We start from the raw sequence: 18201 nt of genomic DNA, 5'->3' as shown, positions 1-18201 counted from the left end.
CTATAATGAAAAAAATATGAAAAAGAATATATATATATGTATAATGGAATCACTTTACTGTACACCAGAAACTAACACAATATTGTAAATCAACTATACTTCAATTAAAAAAAAACCTTTGTTTTAAAACTACCCCAAAATTAAATTAAAAACGAAATGGTAAAATTCCAGATAGTTATTATTAATTTTAAGGAAAAAAGGGCTAGGAATGGGCCATAATAAATAGTATGATCTCATTTATGCATCTAGAAAACACACTTAAGTTTGCATATGAACAGAGCTAGTCTGTCTGCCAAGGACGCACAAAAACTGTTACCACTAACGGGCCTCTGGGGGCCAGAGGAGGGCTTTGAGGGAAGGGGAAGGACTCCGACCCAGATTTTTCACTTTAAACTCTTCAGTGCTATTTGAAGTTTTAACGACAAATGTGATATTTTTACAATAATGAAACCATTACATTCGTTTAAATTTTATATGTTGGAAAATAATTTAGTATAATAGTTTATATAAAAGTATTAATATTTTTCAACCAAAAAAAATTAGAGGTTCTATTATTCTTTTCATAGCTTTATTTCTACTTGCAAATACCCCTCTCACCTTACTCTTTCTTGTTCCTCTTTTTCTGCCCTTTTCTTTCCTCACCTTCCCTTTCCTCTCACCCTCAAAACCCTGTGCATGGGGAGCCACTCCACATCTGTTGGCTCCTTGCTCAGCTTGAACCTGAGGCTCCCTCTGTCTTCCCATAGAAGAGGAAGGCACCATCCTGGATAAAGCTCAATTACCCACAGCATTATCAAAGACGGCCAGGTCAGCCCCATCCACTATGGCGAGAAAAACCTACTCAGTGGAGATACATCCTACCATTTCTCCCTAGGAGTTTGCCACATTCATGTTAAGATGAGATTGCTTACAAAAGAGGGAAAAAAAAACAACAACTTAGGAAAACGTGTGTGGTTTTTTTCTTTCCTGGTTCAGGGATGGGTGGAGGCAGGGTTGAAACAGTAGGCTTTGGAGAGCCTTGCTCAAAGTTTGGGAAACCAATTTCATGCACCATCTGCAGTTGAGGGTCAAGTGTTTTGAAAAGAGAACTACAGAGGTTGGAGAAAGCAATAAAGCTCTTCAGCTTCTTGGAAACAGGTATAACAAAAGATTTGTCTGCTCCAGGGCAGATGGGAACCTCAATCCTTAGTGTTTAATTGAGAGAGGAAAAGAGACAAGAGGTCTCAGCCAGTTGTCAAGCAGATAATAGCTTCTGAAGGGTGGGCCTGCAAGGACTGAGAAATGAAAGCCCTGTTGATGTGTGTAGCAGACAAGTGGTGTGGGAAAATACCAAATTTTCTTTTAACAATCATTCTCAATGCAAATGAAATAAATTGCTTGGATAAAGAAGGGCCTTGTACGTCTACTGAAACATTTTTGTTTTTCATGGAGAGCTCTGCTCCTCCCCCACCTAGCCCCCAAACTTAAGGACTTGGCAGTGCTATAAGTATCAAAATCACCAGACTGGGAGTCAGGACATACCTCTGGTCCTGAATTACAAAACACGACAACAAATAATTGGCATGAAATTCCTTTGAAAAGCATAAAGTATGGTCCATTATTGTTATGAAACTCAACCTTGTCTTTGGGCCTTCCTGTTTCCCCCTTTCCTTTCAGGCCCTCTTCTCTCCCAGCCTCTCAGAACAAAAAAATACCAAGCCAGAGCTTTGAAAGGAATGCAATTTAAAGAACATATGCTGGCCCTGAGATCACCTAGATTGAAGAAGTTTTTCAGCATCCTAAATGAATGGAAACTATGTTGTTTTTAAAGTAACATTCCATTTGATGGAGCCATAGAGAAAGGACTTGCAGATGCAGAGGGTAGGGAGAGAGTGGGAGGAATGGAGAGAGTAGCATGGAAACATATACATTACCATTTGTAAAACAGATAGCCAGTGGGAACTTGCTGTATGACTCAGAGAGCTCAAACCAGCGCTCTGTGACAACCTAGAGGGGTGGGATGGAGTGGGAAGTGGGAGGGATGTTCAAGAGGGAGCGGACATATGTATACCTATGACTGATTCATGTTGATGTATGGCAGAAACCCACACAGTGTTGTAAAGCAATTATCCTTCAATTAAAAATAAATTAAAAATTTATTTGGAAATAAAATTTCCATTTGAAATTTGGAAGCAAAGGATTTCCCATTAAGAGGAAATCTGCATTCATTGTAAAGACAGAATGCCATATATTTGCCTATATTATCAACTATAAAGCAAAATTTTAAATACTAAACGATTAAGATCAAGTCTAGCAAACAGATTTGATGGGAACTGCACCATTCTACAGAAGGGTGATTGTGCTTCGTTGCTCAATTGTGTCTGACTCTTTGTAACCTCATGGACTATAGGCCGCCAGGTTCCTCTGTCCATGGGGATTCTCCAGGCAAGAATACTGGAGTGGTTTGCCATGCCCTCCTTCAGGGGATCTTCCAACCCAGGGATCAAACCCATGTCTCCCGCATTACAGGTGGATTCTTTACCGTCTGAGCTACAGAGAAGAGAGGAAACCCAAGCTTCACATGGGCTCCCTCGGCAGCCTTGGGACTGTCTTTGTGGCTCCAGTGGCCCCAGTCCTGGGGACACAGCTAGCTAAGATACCTCCTTGCTTCTTCCTTGCTCTGAAATGTCAGTCCATCATCCAGTCTGTTGCTTCTACCTTCAAAATAGATCCAGAATCTGACCCCTTCTCACCGTCACTGCCACCACTGCCACCACCCTAGCCCACGCTACTGTGGCTGGCAGAAGCCTCCTAAGCGGCCTCCAGCCCCTTCTCTCACTGCCTCACTCTACAAAGCAGCCAGAGCCAGCTTTTAGAAAGAACAGCTCTACCTCATCTCTCCGCTGTGTGAACTCTGAATGGGTGATTCTTTGGCTAATGTCTGCCATCTCCCCTGGGCTAAAAGTTCCATGCTAGCAGGGACCTTGTCTGTTTTGCTCATGTCTGTACCCCCAGGACTGGCCTCATATAAGCCTCACATGTAGTAGACACTTACTGGATGAATGAAGGGATTAATTTTAATAACTAACTTTTGTTTGAACTTTAAAGGTAAACATCTCATTTGATGTTTGCTTGGGCTTCCCTGGTAGCTCAGATGGTAAAGAATCCACCGGCAATGCGGGAGACCTGGGTTCAATACCTGGGTTGGGAAGATTCCCTGGAGAAGGGCGTGGCAACCCACTCTAGTATTCTTGCCTGGAGAGTCCCCATGAATTGAGGAGCCTGGCGGGCTGTAATCCACGGGGTCGCAAAGAGTCAGACACGACTGAGTGACTTCACTTTTCTTTGGAATAAACCTGGTATTGTTGTTCTTATTTTACAGATGAGGAAATTGGGGCTCAGAGCACTGACCAAACTGACAGAATAAATGCAGAGAATATTGAAACCTAGGTTTATGGGGGTCAAAACCTATCCCTTTCTGGCTACACACCCTGTAGAGAGCTACAGGGGTGTGGAGGGCAAGGAGGCACTCTGATGCTTGTTGGCAGTATAAAAGGCCACATTACTCAGGTCTTTAGTGCCCAGGGGCAGGCACTGTGGGGATTCCCTGCCACCCAGTGGGGGCAGAGTGAATTCTAAGTCAGCTTTTCCTGGATAATTTAGAGAGCTACTATAACTACAGTGACCTTATTTTTCTGAATCTCAAATCAGGATCCTGGGTCTGACAAACAGAACCCAATACTTTAAACTGGGACTTTTCTGGAAAATCTAGGGCGCAGAGTTGCTATACTTGAAACCCAAAGCAGCTGCATAATGGGCACTTCTCAGCTAATTCTGACCCAGCCACCTCAATCCATCACATCTCAAGAACAGTCCTTAAAAGAAACTGTTTTCTCGGCCTCATGTTTCTATACACCAAATTCTTTTCATTTGTTTAATTACTTCCCTACTCACTCTTACCTTTTCTGTTAATCACTTTCTCCCTGGTCTGCCTCAGAGAGCTTCTAGGTCCTGCTTGCTGATGGATGCCATGAATGGTTGAAAGAAATAGTAAGCAAACGTGCTTGGGAACCATGGCAACAGGGGCCATGGCAACAGGGCCAAGCACTGAGGACTGCCCTTCCTATTCCTCCTAGTTTCTGTTTTAGACCAAGTGCTGCTGATAAGGGCTAATGGTTCCATTGTGTCACCTAATCAGGGCAATGCTGCTTGCAGGAGGCATTGTGGCAAAACTTCAGTTCTAGGAAGAGCTTGGCAATATTCCTGTTTCCTTGCATCTGTGGTGCAGTGGTAGGGTAAAGGGTGTTACCAAATCAGGATTGGATCTAACATTTGCCCCAAACACTTGATTTGAGTACACTCAGAATCCCTAGATGGGTGGGCAGGCAGACTCCAGCATTTAAAGGCAATGGCACCCCGCTCCAGTACTCTTGCCTGGAAAATCCCATGGACGGAGGAGCCTGGTGGGCTGCAGTCCATGGGGTCGCTGAGGGTCGGACATGACTGAGCGACTTCACTTTCGCTTTTCACGTTCATGCATTGGAGAAGGAAATGACAACCCACTCCAGTGTTCTTGCCTGGAGAATCCCAGGGACGGCGGAGCCTGGTGGGCTGCCGTCTATGGGATCACACAGAGTCGGACACGACTGAAGTGACTTAGCAGCAGCAGCAAAAATTCAGTGGTCACCCTCTTAGGTCAGGAAGTCAAGCATCATAATGTTATCACCCAAGCAATCTACTTCAAGGATTTATACTGGAGTCTGAAACAGAAGGAGGTTCTCAGTGAGTCAAGGTGCGAGCTCCATTCTCATAGGGGTTATTGGTCTCTCTGGTGTACTGGTTGCTCCTGAACGAAAGGGTGAACTCCAGAGGGGCTGTGAACCTGTCTCAGCCTCAGTTTTCTCATCTTCACAAAAAGAGTAGAGGGAATCTTTGCCCTGCTTTTCTCTCCTTCTGTTTTGAAGATGTTGAACTATTTGAAACATACAGAAAAGTATTAGGAACAACACATTTCCCAGTATTTGTCCTAGAATATTTTCTTGAAATAAAATATTACAGGGTCAGTTGAAGCCTCTTGTGTCCCTCCTCCCAAAGGCAGCCATCCCCTGAATTGAGAGGCTATGATTCACATGCATGTTTAAAAATATACTCTGCATATGCTCATAAACAATACACAATATACAGTATTGTTTTGCACATCCTTAAACTTTATACAAATTATTACTGAACTGTATTTATCCTTCTACAGTGTGCTTTCTTTGTTCAACATTAGATATGTGAGAAATAGTCACACTGATGTTGGTTCAGACATTTTTATGCTGTGTAGTATTCCACTGTTTTAATCCACAATAATCAATGATTTTATTTATCTGTCCTCCTGCTGTTTCTCAAGCTTTTACTCTTGTAAACAACATTGTCATGAACATTCATGGCATATGTGTCATTGTCTACCTGTATGAGAGTCTCTCTAGGATATATACCTAGGCATGCAATAGTTGAGGTAAATGATGGAAGTGTAAATTTTAAAAGGCTTTTTGAGGCAATATTCTGATATTTATCCAAAGTAACTATTCATACTGTATTTGACCCAGTAACTGCACTTTCATAAAGCTAGACTAGGTAAGTATTCATACATGTGCATGCTCAATTGCTCAGTCATTTCTGATTGTTTACAACCCCATGGACTGTATACAGCCAGGCTCCTCTGTCCATGGGATTTTCCAGGCAAGAATACTGGAGTGGGTTGCCATTTCCTTCTCCAGGGGATCTTCCTGACCCAGGGATGGAACCTGAGTCTCTTGCATCTCCTGCATTGGCAGGCAGGTTCTTTACCACTGCGCCACCTGGGAAGCCCCAGTATATACACAGATATATGTATGAGAATGCTTATCACCCCGTTGTTGGTACTTGGGTGAAACTAGAAACATTCTCAACATCCATCAGTGTAGAGCGGGGCAGATGAACAATTTGTGGGATCCCTACCCTAGAGAATAGAGTTTGGAAGAAAGCAATGTTAAGTGGTCCCTTTCTCACCTACTACCTTGACTCCTGGACTGAAGAAATAATGTTGCTCACAGCACAGGGCCAGGCACCAGGGAGGCGACATAACTGCTGATGTATTAGATGGAGATACCCTCACTCCTGCCATTTGGAGACCTGACTAGAGTTCCAGTCTGCTGGGAAGGTGCCTTTCTTGGAAATCAATTTTAAAAAAATAGGGAAGTAGTCCAAGGAATAAATTAGAACTCAGGTTGTGGAACTATCAGAAGGAGACAGAATTCATAAGTATTTGAAAGGAACATTTGCAAATTGATGAGATGACTTGCCTTGTTTCAAAGCTAAATGCTGAACAGAAAGAAAAGGAAGAAAAGGCTTTTTCTTTTGGTAACAAACATCAATAAGAGGAAATGTTTGTGGTGCCTGGGAGAATTTGACTTGAGACATTCAAGCATATCTCTAAAATTGCAAGCATGCTCTCATTTACTGGGAGCTTAATGGATAAAGCCAGAAGGTTTAACTTTTTAAAACGACTTTAATAACCACAATAGATAATGCCTCTTAAACACCTTTAAGTACTAGGCACTGCATTCTTTGTCTAGACTAGTTTTCCTAATAATACCATAAGATAAATGTATTATGAAAGTGAAAGTGTCAGTCGCTCAGTCGTGTCTGACTCTTTGTGACCCATGGACTGTAGCCCATCAGGCTCCTCTGTCCATGGGATTCTCCAGGCAAAAATACTGAATGGGTTGCCAATCCCTTCTCCAGGGGATCTTCTGACTCAGGGATCAAACCCACGTCTCCTGCACTGAAAGGAGATTCTTTACCATTTGAGCCACCAGAGAAGCCCCAGATATACTATGAGGCTCATTTTTTGGTAAGGACATGAAGAGGTCAAGGAACCTGCCCAAAGCTGCAGAGTTAGTGATAGTCAGGATTTGAGTTCAGGTCTGTCTGTATTCTTCTCCTTATAATATTCCACCTCTACATTCGAGACAGAAGTATATCAGAAATCCAGGTAATTAATTTGCTAAATGTGACCTTAGAGAGGGGTCCCACAGTGTTTTGTGTGCCTGCCTCACCTATAGCCCCTTCTGAACAAAGTATACAGAAGTGATTTCTTGATTCTGGATTATTATTTATTCATTCAAGAAATATTTTATTGAGTGGCTACTCTGTGCCAGGCACTGTTCTTTTGGTTGTGACTGAATAATTTAGGAAGTCTGTGCTTGAGTTAAGGGAAGTCATCTGCCAGCTGGCTCTGAGGGCACACAGTGGGCTGTGAGGGTTCTGCAGTGAGGACCCAGACAGACAGGTACTCCAGAATGCAGAGGGACCAGCTGACCCTAGAGATGCCTTCCCTGGGGAACACAGACAGGAGAGCACAAGCTGTGGGGGTGGTCCAGAAGCCCAGAGAGATAGCAGTAAGCAGAAGCCACAGGGAGCAGGTAAAGCACAGCCACAGGGAGCAGCAGGAGAGGGAACGGCAGAGAGCAACTGAGTGGGAGAAGTGGCAGACACTGCTTGTCTTGTAAAGCACTGCTGAGGCATTAGGTGTGAAGAATAGTGGCTGCTGGAGATGACTTCCTCTCCTTCACTTACGCATGAATCCTCACACTCATGGCCTGCTGCCCAAGGAAACTGAGGCACACCCTTGTTCTTGCAACTGATTAACCTCAAGTGTCTGGGAACCCAGACCGCACGTGAGCTGTGCTTCCCAAGGCCTGGGCTTGCATTCTGAACCTGGGTGTTGAGTTCTATAGGTAGTCCTTGTGTGTGTGTGTGTGTGTGTGTGTATGTGTGTGTGAATTTGGGAACAGTGGGTGAAAAATTCTGCTCACTAGCAGAATGTCATCCAGGCTTCTCGGTCCTGGCTGGTGATGTACATGAAGAAGTCCAGAAGAGGTTCTGTGTGAAGCTGTAAGAGGGTGGCAAGAACCACAAAGGATCTCTTTGGGCAACCCAAGACTGCATCACATGGGTTTGTGGATCATGGGTAATTTCTGGGTGCCACTAGACACCTAAGGTCTTGGGGACACAATGTTTTTGAGTTACAAGCACTGTTGGGCTGTTATGAGTCTCAGCCATACCCATCGGGAATATGGGGAACAACCGGGCCATCTCTGCCTTTCCTGATGACACTCGCACCTCATCATCTCAGGCTTTCATCCTGTTCCTCTGGCACAGATGAAAAAATTTTTATTACCCACTGTGATGGGGAGAGGGTATATGGGGACAGGATTCACACAGCTAGTGGAAGGGTTAACTGGAACAACTTCTTGGGAGGACAGTTTGGCATTATCTGTCAAAAGTGTAAATATGTGTTCCTTGTACCCAAATATTGAAGGCAGAAGGAGAGGGGGACGACAGAGGATGAGATGGTTGGATGGCATCACTAACTCAATGGACATGAGTTTGAGCAACCTCTGGGAGTTGGTGATGGACAGGGAGGCCTGGTGTGCTGCAGTCCATGGGGTCGCAAAGAGTCGGACATGACTGAGTGAGTGAACTGAACTGAACTTTACCCAACACCGTCACTTCTAGGAATTTACACTAGAGGCAAAGTACACATGAAGGCAAGTGAACAAAGGTATACATTATACTACTATGTACAGATTTTTTTTCTTGGGCTCCAAAATCACTGCAGACAGTGACTATAGCCATGAAATTAAAAGACGTTTGCTCCTTGGAAGGAAACCTATGATAAACCTCGACAGCATATTAAAAAGCAGAGACATTACTTAGCCAACAAAGATCCATACAGTCAAAACTATGGTTTTCCCAGTAGTCATGTATGGACGTGAGAGTTGGACAAAAAACAAGACTGAGCACCAAAGAATTGATGCTTTCAAATTGTGGTGCTGGAGGAGTCTTGAGAGTCCCTTGGACAGCAAGGAGATCAAACCATCCAATCCTAAAGGAAATCAACCCTGAATATTCATTGGAAGGACTGATGCTAAAGCTCCAATACTTTGGCCAGCTGATGCGAAGAGCTGATTCATTGGAAAAGACCCTGATGCAGGTAAAGATTGAAGGCAAAAGGAGAAAGGGGCAGCAGAGGATGAGATGGTTAGATAGCATCACGGACTCAATGGACATGACTTTGAGCAGACTTTGGGAGACAGTGGAGGACAGAGGAGCCTGGTGTGCTGCAGTCCATGTGGTTGTGAAGAGTCGGACATGACTTAACGACTGAACAAACAAATAAAACTATGTACAATAGCAAACTACTAGCAATAACCCCTTCAATAGAAGATACGCTAGATAAACAGTGGTTTAGCCACATGATAAAACACTCTGCAGCCATTAAGAAGAATCATGCAGCTAAAATATGCGCTGATATAGAATGTTCTCTCCTTCTCTGCCCCCCTCCCTCTCTCCTTCTCCATGTGCTAAGTCACTTCAGTCATGTCTGACTCTTTGCAACCCTATGGACTGTGGCCCGCCAGGCTCCTCTGTCCATGGGATTTTCCAGGCAAGAATACTGGAGTGGGTTGCCATTTCCTCCTCTAGGGGATCTTCCTGACTCAAAGATCAAACCCACATCTATTACATTTCCTGCATTGGCAGGCAGGTTCTTTACCACTAGTGACACCTGGAAAGTCCCTCCTTCTCCATACACACACACACACACACACACACGCACACACACACACTCTCATACATAGACGTGATCTATGTATATGCATAGATCATCTCCAGGTACATAGATCACTTCTGGAAGGACACACAAACTACTGGTCTCTGTGGTTGCCTCTTGAAAGGGGAGCTAATAAAGTGGGGGTGGGGGTTAGGGATAGTCAGGATAACTGCTTTTCCTGCTTTTTACTGTTGAGTTTCTTTTGCTACATGCACATGTTACTTAAAGACATGAAAGTAAAAAGAAAAAGCAAAATTAATTGCAGAAGTCTTCATCAACAAGGGGTTGGTTAAACAAGTTGCAATATAGTCTTACTAAGGAATGCTACACAGCCATTCAGAAGAAGAGATTCTGCCACAGAAATTGTCCATAGACATATTAGGTTAAAAATCTCAAGGCTCTGTACAAGATGCATAAGAGAACCCCACTTATGTAAAAAGATACACATCCACGGGCGTGTTCATAGGAAAAGATCTAGAATGAGTCACAACATGCAAAGAACAGATGTAGTCTCTGAAAGTGACTGGGAGTGGCTAGGGGGAGAGGGAGGAGAGATAAGAGGGGAACATTTTTTACCCCCTAAATACTTGTTGATTTACTTGTGATTTTTTGGCATAATGACTATATTTTATCTCATAATAAAAACATACATATGGTAAATAAATCATGAGGAAAACAAGAAATCCGATCTTAGAGAAAGCTGCATTCTAAAGCTTGATTTAGATTGTTCCTCTGTTCAAAAGCTGCCCAGTGACCTCATGGCGGGAAGGCCCAGCACCTTAGCCTGGCACTGGAGGCCTCCAGGTGTGGCTCACCTCCCCGTTTCTCCCACTGCCCCCACTGCCCCAGTTGGGATATGGCTTTGCATATCCCAACTGGCCTCCTCACTCCTCATCAGCCCCAAGCAGGTGTCTGCTTTTCTTCCCTATTCAATTTGCTTCTCTCATGCTCCACACCTATCTCTGCTCCCCTTCCCTACCTCCACTCCTTACTGACCTTCTGCTCTTGCTTCATGGCCCATCTCAAGAAGCCTTCTGGAACCATTCTGCCCATTAGTAAGTGAGTACCAGAGGGACTCATGTGGAGCTTGGAAAACTGCCTTATGACATTTTTCATTTGGCCATCTTGTATTGTTATGGAAACTTTATGGAAATATTTAACGAAAATATAGATATCATGTTCTTATGACTTATGATACATGACTTATGATACATGACTATCACTTCATTGGAGCCTCCCATCCATTCTACGAGGGAGGCAAAGCAGGTATGATCATTGCTATTTTCATTTCATTGATGAGGAAACTGAGGGGCAGGGAGGTTTCTTCTTCAAGGTAACATAAGTAGAAAATGGACAAGGGGGAAGCTACATTTGCTGGACTCACCAAGAACACCTAATTTTGTTTTTCCAGCCAGAATATAAGTCCCTGGAGGACCGGGAGTACATTTTCAACATTTCTCTGCACACTAAAGGGACAGAGGGAAAGTCAGCAGTGTTCTGAGAAGAAGTTTATCAAGGAAGACAGCTACTCAGTCAACCAAAGGTTTTGTGGTAAGTACATGCCAAGGGCTTAGGCCAGCGCTGTATGATGAGGGACACCAGAACCATAGTACTTGTCCTCAAGGAGTTACCATCTTCAAGTGAGGCCAAACACACTGAACAATTAGAATACAACCACATATGAAATAAATGTGATTTGAAGCGGTACACCAGTGAATTTTTCTTTTTTAAACAGCCTATCAAACCTGCAGCTTTGGGCAAATAACTTTTTAAAAGAGAGTCATTTTTTTAAAATCAGAAAACAGTACAGATAGCAAACAAAATTTGTGACAGCTGTACATGGATGACTGAATTTGGGAAACTGCCATAAGCCCATTAGGATAAGAGATGGGCCAGAGACATAAAATGGGAGTGTCTGCCTAAGGGAAGGTCAGAAACTCAGCAAGGAGTTTGGAGAGACCCACCTGATTGGGACTGAGGGCAATGAAACCAAAAAGCTTTCTTTCAAATTTCGAGCCAGGCTAGATTCCAGAGACTTCTGTGAACCAGTCTGGGAAGTGTGGACTATATCAGGAGTGATTTCAGTTTTGTGTGTAGGAGGGACACAGTGAAAGTGATGTTTTGAAAGACCAGCCTGGTGGATTCATACTGGATTTAGCATGGACTGAAGTGAGCCTGACAAGTAGCCAAAGACTGTACTTGCTGGGTGCCACCCAGAAGATGTCACCAAGATGTTAATGCCATGAGAGTCAGGCCTTGAAACTAAAGTTAAGTTTTCTTCATGGAGACTTATATGAGAGCTGTGGTTCATCATGTATTATTTGAAGTGTTAAGAATTATCTGAAACTTGACACGGCAAAAAATATTACTGAATGCCCTTTCAAGAACACAGGAGAACATCATCTATGTGATTGTTTGACTATTCACTACTTAAAAGTTTTTAAATTGAAGTATAGTTGATTTACAATGTTGTGTTAGTTTCATGTGTACAGCAAAGTGGTTTGGCTATACATATATCTGTATATATCTATAGTCTTGTTTTCCAATTCTTTTCCATTATAGTTTATTACAAGATACTGAATACAATTTCCTGTGCTATACACTAAATCCTTGTTGTTTGACTGTTCAGTATTAATTAAGGCCCACTCTGTAAAGTTAAACATTAGCTAGTAGAAGATTGATAAGTTACAAGTGATTTTTGCCTGGTAGAAATGAAAATTATTTCTGTCTAGTAGAAAAAATAGCCCCAAAGATTACAGTTTTATTATCTTGTAGAACTAGTTTTGTATCCAGCTTTTTATCTTATCCCAGCATTCTTTTGAAAATTCCAATATCTTTTGGCCTCTCACACTTTTTTTTGCTATTTTTAATGAAGTTTTATATATATATATATATATAGCACAAAATTGTCAATAAAATCATTTCAAGCATATAGTTCAGTGGCATTAATTATACTCATGATATTGTACAACCATTGCCACTATCCATTTCCAAAATTTTTCATCATCCCAAACAAGAACATTAAGCAGTAATTTCCCTTTCCCTCTTTTCCCAGCCCCTGGTAACTTCCAGTCTACTTTCTGTCCCTATGAATTGGCCTATTCTAGACATTTCACATAAATGGAATCATACAATATTTCTTTTGTGTTTGGCTTCGTTCACTGAGCATAATGTGTTCAAGTTCATCCGTACTGTGCTATGGATTAGCACTTCACTCCCTTTTACTGATGGATAATGTTTCGTTGTATGGATATACCACATCTTGTTTATTCATTTATCTATTGGTGGGCATTTGGATTGTGAACAATGGACCTTTTGGCTATTGTGAATAATGCTGTTATGAACATTAATGTACAAGTATCTGTTCAAGTCCCTATTCTCGATTCTTTTGGATATATACCTAGAAGTGGAATTGCTAGCTCATATGGTATTGGTAACCCACTCCAGTACTCTTGCCTGGAAAATCCCATGGACGGAGGAGCCTGGTAGGCTACAGTCCATGGGGTTGCAAAGAGTTGGACACAACTGAGCGAATTCACATCATCACATGGTTATTCTATATTTAACTTTTTGAGGAACTGCTAAAATCTCATTTCAATTAAAACCAGCTTTACCATAATGCTGTTTATTTCATCAATGAGTTTAATAAAATTTTGATAGGTGATCACTATATATTTCAATGAGAGTCATGTTTTTAATTTTTTGAGAGTTACACTTCAATAAGGGTGATCTATCTACCTTGCTAATCTTTAAAACAAAATTGACTCCTGTACCTCACTTCAGCTTCTATTGCTTATTGCAAGCTCCCTACAAGGAAGTCAAGGAAATGAGTAGAAAGGACAGCTCTCTTTAGCCCATGAGGCCAGCATGGTATTTTAGCAGTTATAATGAGAGGGGAAATTTTAATTATGGTTCCATAATAGTGATGGCAAATAGTATCACGCAGGGCTAGGCATGGACACAGATCGTGTAAATCTTTGTTTTCATTGGGGACATATGGAGACTTTTCTCCTGCGCAACACAGAGCAACTGTTGGTTCTCTGCAATGTGACAGCTTCTGCTTGGAAAACTCTAGAGAAAAGCTTTGCTTTAGATGAACTCTGGGACCAGAGAGACTACAATAGAATCTATTGGGAGAGATGCTAGAATTGCGGCGGGGGGGGGCAGCTTCAAAATTTGCCTTCATCATCATTTGACAGAAAATCTTTAAGGCTGTGAATGAAGAGAAGAAAAACCTCAGCCTGGAGCTTGAGGAGGATGGTGGGCACAAAGGTGGAGAGAGGGCACAGCCTGGGGTGGTGAGAGAGGGAGCAAGGAGCAGCAACCCTGCCCAAGACCCAGCTCCTCAAGGGGTATTTTTAGTTGCTCCTAAGTGGTCTTTTATTCAAACTCTACAGTCTCCCCCACAGAACATTTCTCCTAGAGTATTAATCACATGTAGAATCAGAGATATTCTTGGTTTCATACATTTTTAACATTTCAAACCAAGAAAGTTTTGCCTTTCTGAGTAAGGCTGAAAGTAAAAAAAAAAAAAAAAAAAAAAAAAACCCATATAATTCCCCCACTCACAGTACAAAAGGGATGAACTGGATTTTGATCATAATTTTCTCATTTTTGAGATAAAATATGGAAGAACAGATGAGTGTAGTGGAAGAATTTCACAGGTGGTTAACAATGTGTAGGGAAAAAACAGAATAAAAAAGAATGTCACTGTTACAAATATGATCAGAATATATCTGAAAGCATACCAGGCAGGTTAAGAAAATAAAGGTAAAAAACAGCTTTTTTTCTGGCACCCTTATTTTGCTCCCTCACAGTGCTGTGACAAGATAGAATATATGTAATAAGCACTTTGTAAAGGACTGTACGTGGCTTGGAGAGGGGCTGGGTGGTTCAGGGCTGCTTGCTTGGGGGATCTGAGCGGCAGTGAGTTTTAGAGCAAATCTGGGGCTCTCAATTTTCACATGCCTAGAGTGAGGACAAGAATTCATGCCTTAGAGGGTTGTCAGAAGAGTGGTAAGCTAAAGCCTCCAACAGAAGGAAGAACGAGATGCTGTGGCAACATGGTCTTTGGTACACATTGTTCTACACATGTTGTTCTGGAATAGGTTTTTTTTTTTTCCATATCTGTCACCCTAATTCTACCAGAAGTTACCTGTGACTTGTTTGCCTCTAAGCACATTGCCTTGAACCTCATACTTGGACATTCATTTTTAAACGAACATTAATAGACTCTTCCAGTTTCCAACTCTTGACAGCTACATTCTGCCCTTTAAACCACTGCAGTATTCTCCCTGTCCTCCCAGCACTGAAGTCCCGTGGGGAAGACAAGGTCCTGTCGTGAATACAGTGATACCCCTCCTTCACATACTTGCCTAGGACTGAGTGTTGTTGGCTGACAGTCCTCTTCAAGGATTGCCCAGCAGCCTCCTCAGACCCATGCTGCCTTGCTCAAGACTGTGCTCCCTCCCTGGGGCCAGCCTGCATCAAATAAGTGGTCCATATGGGCTGATGTCAATGTCTGAGCCCCTCACCCTAACTCAGAACAACTCTGAAGGGCCAACCCAGTTCCAGAGCTCCTCATGGTCAGCTGAGGCTGTCATGAGCTATGCCAGCCCAACTTCTTCCTTGAACCAATCCTGCTGTCTTCTCTTGGATCCCAGGTGTTGATCTCAAAGGCACCTGTACCCCAAAGAGCGTTCTACATGTGGCCTGCAACTGTCCCTCAGAGGCAGCCCCCAGGTCGGCTTTGTGGCCTCTGTAGGCTCTGGATCAGCATTTGAGAAGCCTCAAATCCAAGTGATCCAAGGAGCTGTGCACACGCCTCTCTCACAGTTACATTTTTCTTTCTCTCTCTCTTTCTTATAAAATGCATTTGGAACCAATAGGGTAGAAGATATTAGCCTAGAAGAAAATACACATAGCCCAGAGAGAGACACTATAATAGAGAAATAAATGAACTTAGTGCTTAGCTGAAGGAAAGCTCCCTAGAGGAGGTGCCATTTAATCTGAGTCTTGAAGGCTGAGTTAGAGTTTGATGGGTGGACAGGGGATGTGGGAGAGGCACTCTAGGCACAGGGTACAACATGTGCAAAGGCTGGCAGGCATGCAAGGGAATAAGGTGCGGGAGGAAAGGGAGTAAGGGACAACAAGTCCGGGATACTAGCAGGGGCAAACTGTGCAGGGCCCCACGGGCCACACTGAGGATCTTGGTGTTGAATGAATGCCGCCTTTCAGTGTTGCCCAAGCTTCCACCATTTAGGAACCACTTCCACAAGTTTTGCCATATCTAGGCACCGCTGGTTGTATTTACTATTAATCTTTTTCTCAATGTGAGTTTTTTTTTTTTGCTTAAAGAAATATATATTAATTTTTTATATGGCACCCAAGAACCAAAAAGAATAACACTTGCCAGAAATAGAAAGTAACTGTAAAAATAAATACAAAGAAATAGAACAGAGTAATTAAATTCTATGTAGATATCATTGCCTGTCACTGTCTTTGAGCCTGAGGCCTGCTCTCGTTCTGTTCCGAAAGAAGATTAGCAAGCATTACAGAGGGTGAAGAATAGCATCACACTGAGCTTTTTCCCTTGATGTAATCAGAAAGCTGGAAAAGAGAAGGAAGCAAGAATCATTTTCTCACCATGTAATTTAGTGTTTTTTAAATGTACCATGTACCATCACAATCACCTTGGAGTCCCCCTCCCTAGCACTCTGCTGGCTGTGAGAGCAGTTGGTATAAACCATAAAGTGCCCTACAAATGTGGTTGTTAGTGCCACTTGATTGTTTTGTCCATTGGCACTGGGGCAGTTACTTTGATGTAGCTGTCCTTTCATTCAGCTTAGTGAAGGTTTCCAAACCAGTGCCTGTGGTGACCAGCATTCCCCACACTGTGTGAGAGAAAGCAGCAGGGTGGGGCTGGGAGAGGGGCAGAATCTTGGGCAACCCGGGCTCTTAGAACTGGGAGTACTTTACAGAACATCCTATCTTCCCACTTTACATCTGGGGAAACTGAGACCAGAGCAGGGACACAATCTGTCTAAGGCCACAGAGGGTGTTAGTGTTAGCAGTCTAGGGGGCAGACATGGAAGAAAGAATTGTATTTCTTTCTCAAACAAGCTTATTGTTTGAGACTCCTGGTCCTAATAGCTGCTACCTGCAAGGCAGAAGAGAACAGAATGTGGAAGCAGAGATGAAGTCAGCCCATCAGGCCTGAGAGCATGGGGGCACCATCAAAAGACCGGATCTCCTGGGCTGGGTTCAGCAGCTAGGGGTGGAGGCTGAGGTGGGCCTGGGGCCTGCGTGATGGGCAGCGTGGACAGAGCCTTCAAGAGGCTCTAGCATTTGCAGACATGCAAGGAAATGAGGGAGAGCTGCTCCAAAGGGCAGTTCCTACTCAGCCGGGGAGGATTTGGAGCTTGACAGGCCTAGGTTCAATGCCGGTTCTGTCACTTTCCAGCTATGTCTGACTTTGGGTAAAGTCACTAAACTACTCTGAGCCCATCTCCTCACTGGAGACAATGGTGGGTACTATCAGTACCTACCTCCTAGGATTGCTAGGAGGATCGCACCAGGCAATGTATGCAAAATATCGTATACAGGGTCCACAGCACATTACTCAGCACTACTCCCTTCCCCCTTTCTGTGTCCACAGCAAGAGATCTGATGAGATGTTTTCTTCACTACTGGTTCCCCTACCTAGCCCAGCCCATGTCTCCTGGCCCTGTCCTCTGTCCTATTCTTGAGCTCATCTGCTGTCCCACATATTGGGTTATAGGTTTCCTAAAGAGTCTTTCAGGTATTTGCAGATAAGAAAGCTGAGGGGGCACACTCCAGGGGGTGGGACAGGGATGTCCCTCACCTAGAGACAGAGGGGAGGGGGGGTGCTCTGGGGCAAATGGCCTGCCCCCACTGGAGGGAGAGGCTGGCTGTGGTCTTAGTCTTACAGAGAACAAAGAAAAGGCACTGGTCTCCTGCAGCAGCATTAGAAGGCAGCGCCTGAAGCGAGTCCCTCCATTATAAGCTACAAGGCGGAAGGTTAAATATAGCCCTTTCCAGCTGTCTAGGACATAGATTTATGAAATGTCAGATCTGCGTTAGAGTGAGAAACGATCTTATCTCTGCACTGTTTTTAGAGAGTAGAAAGGAGGCAATAGAGAAGAGAAATAAATCTGGACTTGCACCAGTGGGTGGTGGGCGGTCATTGGAGGATTTTTGAGCAGCTGGGGCTGTTTTATAAGGTCGCACTCTGGCCGCAGAGTGGAGAATGAGCTGGAGAGAGGCAAGAGTGAAAGCAGGGAGCCCAGGTAATCCTGGTGCCCCACTCACTCCTCCTTGGAAGAAGGCCAGCTCTCACTTGCCCTTGTCTTCTCAAGGGCTCACCCTGTGATTTCCCAAAGGCACTCAGACTCGTTACTTCTTTGCAAGGCAAGAGTCTGTTAGAAAGTTGTCCTTGTCCATAGGTCACACAGCTCTGTCTCCTGAGCCCCCCTCAATTCCCTTCACCCTGTGACAGACCCTCAAAGACCTGAAGACGAAAGACCACTTTCCCTCTGCTTCTTCTCCATGCCAAACAGCAT

The 18201-nt window shown here is 43.5% G+C and overlaps 1 protein-coding gene across 3 annotated transcripts in view; it reads right to left on the bottom strand.

Annotated features, from left to right (window-relative positions):
• LOC102398431 (NHS-like protein 2) overlaps positions 1-18201 on the bottom strand; it is a 91306-nt gene that overhangs the window by 60537 nt on the left and 12568 nt on the right. The gene's annotated exons all lie outside the window — the stretch shown is intronic.

The sequence above is a fragment of the Bubalus bubalis genome, chromosome X (genome assembly GCF_019923935.1).
Source record: "Bubalus bubalis isolate 160015118507 breed Murrah chromosome X, NDDB_SH_1, whole genome shotgun sequence".
In the NCBI taxonomy this organism is placed as follows: domain Eukaryota; kingdom Metazoa; phylum Chordata; class Mammalia; order Artiodactyla; family Bovidae; genus Bubalus; species Bubalus bubalis.
The sequence above is the reverse complement of the archived record's forward strand: the minus strand, read 5'-3'. Positions and strand labels throughout refer to the sequence as shown.